The sequence below is a fragment of the Mus pahari genome, chromosome 6 (assembly GCF_900095145.1).
Source record: "Mus pahari chromosome 6, PAHARI_EIJ_v1.1, whole genome shotgun sequence".
NCBI classification, from domain to species: Eukaryota; Metazoa; Chordata; class Mammalia; order Rodentia; family Muridae; genus Mus; species Mus pahari.
Window position 1 is genome coordinate 79872858 of NC_034595.1, and position 6000 is coordinate 79878857.

General features: G+C 53.9%; 1 protein-coding gene across 1 annotated transcript in view; it reads right to left on the minus strand.

Annotated features, from left to right (window-relative positions):
* Positions 1 to 1039, minus strand: part of Znf362 (zinc finger protein 362) — a 31955-nt gene extending 30916 nt beyond the window's left edge. Inside the window, exon 1 of the mRNA XM_021200355.2 lies at positions 669 to 1039. The gene's annotated coding sequence lies outside the window, so the exon portion shown is untranslated. The remainder of the gene's footprint in view (positions 1 to 668) is intronic.
* Between the last annotated feature and the right edge of the window lie 4961 nt (positions 1040 to 6000).

Genomic DNA, 6000 nt, shown 5'->3' on the forward strand with positions numbered 1-6000 from the left:
CCCTCCCCCCAAATCACCTGGCAGCTTCTCTCCCCCTTATTTTTCCTTTAAAGTGTAATTGTATTGTGTCTCACCTCCCCCGAAAGGCTCCCGGCTCTCTCCAAAGAAAAGGAAAAAAGCCAACCCTTCGGGTGCCCCCTCTGCTTCCAGCCGCCTCTCCCACATTCTCAGACAGTTTTATTAAAATCTTCAGACAAAAGAAAAACAAAAATGGCAGCCTGGCTTATTTTTAAAACAGGACAGGGACGCCATATTCTGCAGATCTGCAAAAAAACGGAGAAATCCGGCACTGGCCGCTCCACCGGGCCGGCTGCAAAGTGCGCGAACCGCGCCGTTTGCAATCCGTTTATTTGCATTAAGCCCCATGAATCATTGTTTACCGGAGAATTGCAGCAGGTTTGAATAACCCGGCTTAGGAAAACACACACGCACACACTCGGAGACCAGCCCCAGACACGCCGCGGGAGACGCTGCCTACCCCGCGCGCGCAGCCGCCGCGGCCGCGGCCGCCCCGGGGCCCGGCCCGAGGCACCGGCGACCCCCGGGCCCACGCAGCGCGGCCGCCCCGCGCTGACAGCGCTCGCGCCCGCCCGGCCCCCGCCCCGCAACTCGGCGCAACTTTCCCGCGGGCGGGCCCGCTCCCCCGCGCGCCCCGGGCCCGCACGGACCTGGCAGTGCTGGCGGCGCTCCGGGACGCGGCCGCAGCCCCGAGCCCGGCGGCCCGAGCAGGGCCGGGCTGGGGGCTCCCGGCTTCGGCGGCGGTGGCGGCGGCGCGCGGCTGGGGCTCGGTGCGGAGCGGCGCGCAAACCTTCCGGGTCGCCTGCTGTTCACTTCTGGGTTCTGCAGGCGCCGCGGCGGCGGAGGCCGGCTGTGCAGCCGCGCGGCCCCGGCGCGCTGGGCCCCGCGAGCGAGCCGCGTCCGGCCCCCCGCCTCTCGGCTGCGCAGCCCGCCCGGCCCCGGGGCTCCGGCGAGTGGGCAGCGCCCGGCGCTGGCGACGGCGAGGGGAGGGGGCCGGCGGGGCGGGGACGGGCCGCGCGCTGGGGGCCCCCGCTCGGCCCCGGGGCCTCGTCTCGCGCTCGCCGCCGCCGCCGCCGCCGCCAAGGAAAGTTGCGCGGCGCCCCCTGCCCGCGCCGCGCCGCGCCGGAGGCTGAGCCACAAAGGAACTCCGCGCCCCCCTCCGCCCGCCCGAGCCGCGCGGGGAGGGCACCGGCGCCCGGCCCTAGGACAGCCCCTTCCCCAGCACGGGGGCTCCCGGGGCCCGGGCGGCCGCGGCCATTGTCCCGCCCAGACTCCGCTCCCGGGTGGCGGTGGCCTGGGGACCCGGGACTGGCTGGCCACGATGCTCCCGGGAGGGGTGGGGGTGTCCCTCCTTGGGAAACGGCAGGCTGGTGCAGACCCCCACGGTGCTTCTCCCCCCCACCCCCCGGTGACAAATGGCCAGGCTCAAGATCCCTTCTAAGATTTTGGTTATTTATTTCTGAAGAAAGGACGTGGGGGCGGGGTGGGGGTGCAGAAGTTTGCACAAGCCAGGAAACCGCTTCCCAACCCTAGGCCTGAGCCACAGCGGTGGGGCGACCAGGAGCTGACAGCACTTCTGGAAAGTCTATCAGAGGTGGCACCGGCTGTCCCCCCCCCCCTCCCAGCTCCAGACCTCAGAGCCATCTGCGCGACTCCTCCTCCCGCCTCACCCTCCCCAGCCAATCAGTCACCAAGTCCTCTTGATTCGGCCTCGCGGACTGTGTCAACTTCTAAACTTCGCTTCTACCTGAGGAGGCAGGCATTCCCGATTCCGAACCCGCTTAGATTTCTGTGGTACGCTCTGCTGTCCACCTGCAGGCCTAGAGGATCAAGGCTGCCTCTGCCGTCCAAAGCATCCCAGGGAAGAAAGGACACAAAAACCAGCCTGCCTTCTGGGAAGTAACAGTTCATAGGCACGTGTGCTGGTTGGCTGGGAACACAGTTCTAAAAAGTGTGGACAAAGTCGCTGTCCTCGTGGGGATTCCAGTCTAGCACAGGATGCCACACATTGGGGAAGCTGGAGGGTGGGACCCACGGAGGTCGTTGGTTCCTTCTCAAGGCATCAAGCACACAATTCCGGGCATAGGGCAGGGCACAATAAGCAAGCGGCAAGAATGAACTGGAACGATATGTTATTGAAAACACAGAGAAGGCCACTCTCCTAGAGAGATGGGGGCTGTTTTCAGAACATGGCTCTGGGATAAGCCTGGAGGAGAAGAGAGGAAGGCCTCTGGGTTCCCAGAACAAGGGTGTTCTGGAAACAAAAGAACTAGCCCAGAGTTGAGAAGGTTCTGTGAGGAAAAACACTGGCCAGCAATGGGAATGAAGAGAGAAATTGCCTATGTAGAAGAATCAAGAATCAAGGTGCGGGATGCGGGGTGTGGGTTTTAGAGTGACTTCCTTCCAAAGCGCACAATCAGAAAAGGAAGAAGAAAACCGAGGAAGGTCACACCAGCAGCCATGAATCATGCTGACAGTGTGCACATTTGACGTAAGCTGAAAAGCAAGCCTTCCGGGGCTGGAGGCATGACTCTGCAGTTAGAGTGCACCAAGCCTGGGGACCTGAGTTTGGTTCCTACCACCCAGGTCCTGTGGCTTACAACTGCCTTTAGCTCCGGGGGATCTGATGCCCTCTTCTGGACTCCTGCAGAACCTTCACTCATATGTGCACAGACCCCTTCCCCTAGCATAATTAAAAACAATAAACATTCTTAACAAAAACAAAAACAACAACAACAGAAAACTTTAGGGGCTGGAGAACTTGCTGCATGTTCATGGTTCTGCAGTTTAGATTCCAGCATCCGTGTTAAAGAGCCCACCACTGCCTGTAACTCCACCTCCAGGAGATCGTACACTCCCTTCTGGCCAGTCAGGGTCTCATCCAAAAACCTCCGTGGTGCAGTGAAGGTGAAGGCCCCCCAGCGAGGTGGGATCCCGAGGCCTCTCCAGTACAGCGAGGGGTCATCACTGGTCAGTCTCGCCCACCATGCTGGGAGGTGGGGGAGCATGATCGCACATGTTAGGACCCAAAGGATGGTGAACTATGCCTGGGCAGGGCAGACAGAAGCCAGATAAACTCTGGTGAAGGTGCAGCCTCGGTTGCAATTGATGGCCCAGAACTGAAGGGGTCGTGCAAAGGATTTGAGGCTTGGCACCATGAAGAAATCCTATGAGAGGATATTGGTGAAGCCTCGCTGCAGCAGAAGACCCCAATGTATTGGAGATGCCAGTACCATGGGATGATCACTAAGAACAGCAATGGCAATGGACTGGATCAAACTAAGCTTAGAGTGCTACAGAGGGCCGAGCTGGAGGAGTGACTCAAGCCCTTTGGGGGAGTCTAGAATTCCATGTGTGGATCCCAGACATTGAAACAAGAAGCTGTGAAACTGAAGTTGCCTTGGAGACCCCACAATTTTTTAGATGCCAGAGCCATAGGCTATCTACTGAGGAATGCTGCTAACAGGGAGTGGAGCCAGCCCAGAAAAAGCAGTTTGTTGCAGTCAACAAAGATGAAAAAGGAGTTGGAGATCTGAAGACCACTTTGACATCAGCCATGGAGATGCAGAGTTTGGAGTTTGCCCAGCTGGTTTCCCGTCTTGCTTTGGGGATTACAGTTAAGTGATTGGATGGAACAAGCCTATGGGGGCCAGGGAGTGGAATGTGATGGTTTGTACATGCTTGGGTCAGGGAGTGGCACTATTAGAAAGTGTGGCCTTATTGGAATAGGTGTGTCACTGTGAGTGTGGGCTTAAGACCCTCATCCTAGCTGCCTAGAAGTCAGTCTTCCACGAATAGCCTTCAGATGAAGATGTAGAACCTTCAGCTCTGCCCGCACCATGCCTGCCTAGATGCTGCCATGCTCCCACCTTGATGATAATGGACTGAACTTCTAAATCTATAAGCCAGCCCCAATTAAATGTTGTCCTTTATAAGACTTGCTTTGGTCATGGTGTCTGTTCACAGCAGTAAAACCCTGCAAACTTGCATAGTCTCTCTCTCTCTCTCTCTCTCTCTCTCTGTCTCTCTCTCTCTCTCTCTCTCACACACACACACACACACACACACAGAGAGAGAGAGAGAGACAGAAACAGAGAGAGTATTTTTTATTTTTACTGTTTTTTTTTTTATCGTATGTGCATTGGTGCTTTGTCTGAATGAGTATTTGTGTTGTGAGTGTATCAGATCCCCTGGAACTGGAGTTACAGACAGTTCTGAGCTGCTATGGAGGTGCTGGAAATTGAACCCAGGTCCTCTGAAAGAAGTCAGTGCTCTTAACCACTGAACCATCTCTCCAGCTCCAAGTGACTTTATTTTAATGGAACATTACCTCAGTGGTACTCTTTCCTATGAGGAAAAAATATCAGGCACACTCCACTAGTGTTGACACAAAATACCTAATTTCTCAGACCTGTCAAGATCATTAAAAAACAAAACAAAACAAAACCAAAAAAACAGGGAAGTCTGAAAGTCACAGGCTGGCAGAGCCTGAGGAGACAGGATGACTAAGTGTAATTGGATTGCCCTAGGTGAGGTATTTGAGCAGAAAAATAGGTGTTAGGGCAAAACTAAGAATCTCTAATCAAACTATAGATTCTAATTATGTCAATAAAACTATCTACCAATAATTGTGGAAAACTGTATCACTTAGTCATAATATGTCGGTAATGAGGGAAGAATGGTGGGAGTATGTAAAGAGAACCCTCTACTATATACTCCAAGTTTTGGTAAATATTAAAATAGCCCTTTTAAAAAAGTCTAACTGGGTGTTGTGTTGCATATCCCAGGGAAAGAGATAGGAGGATCTCTGTGAATTTGGAGCTAACCTGATCTACAGGCCAACCAGAGCTACACAGTGAGACCCTGAATACACACATACACATACATCCATATTCACGCACACACATATAGACATACATACACACACATAATACATATATATATATATATATATATATATACATGCATACATACATACACACACAGTAAGCCTAAAAAGAAAACAACCCTGAGTGTACTAATTATGGCATTGTTGAAAGGTACAGCTCATCACTGCTCTGAACATCCTAGGGTCTCCAAATGTAACTATGAGGTCATCACTGGCACTCAGAATAGCCCTAGAAAAGGACTTAGGGCCAAAGTCCAAGGCTACAGGACACTGAAGGCATTGTCTGTGGAGCTGGGGCCTTTTGAGGGGATTTGTGTGCGTCAGGGTCCTTCCTACCTTGCCGGTCTCCTTTCTGACCACCCACAAAGCGGTCTCAGCCAGCATGAGTGGCCATCCCACCCTCGCCATATCCCTTTTTGTATGTGGTTCCCTTCACCCAGGCTCAAGTTCCCGAACCAGCTTCAACTCACCCTTCAGATTTTAGCCTAGCCATTTAAAAGCTATGAGGAGAGGTGAGTGCGTTGGACAGAGAACTCAGTGGTTAAGAGGACCCACCATGGGAGGCTCACAACTGCCCGCAACTCTACTTACAGATGATGCGATGCGCATCCTCTCCGATTCTGCAACTCTTTTTACTTTCCCTTAGGAAGCTCTCTATACCTGAGGCTGATCCCCTCTCCCTCCCGTGTCCGTGTGGACAGTGCATCTCCTGACTACATCCTACCTGCTCTGTAGATGTATTTGTTCCTTAAATATGAGTTTAAGAAAAAAAAAAAATAGCAGGATCGCACTGTGTAACCCTGGCTAACCTGGAACTCTCTATGTAGATCAGACTGCTCTCAAACTTGCAGAAACCTGCCTGCCTCTGTCTCCTGAGTCCTAGGATTAAACGCATATACCCTCATGCCAGGCTAGGGTAATTTGCTTGAGGAAGGAACCATGGCTTACATTTTTAATAATTCAGAACACATTCCCCAAGTGCCAACTCAGGGACCTCATTGAGGGCCCGAGGTTCTGGAGAGGCAGCAGAGGACAAACCCTGGTCCCCAGTCAGACGGAGCACAGTACTACTCAAACAGTGCTGTGGGAACAAA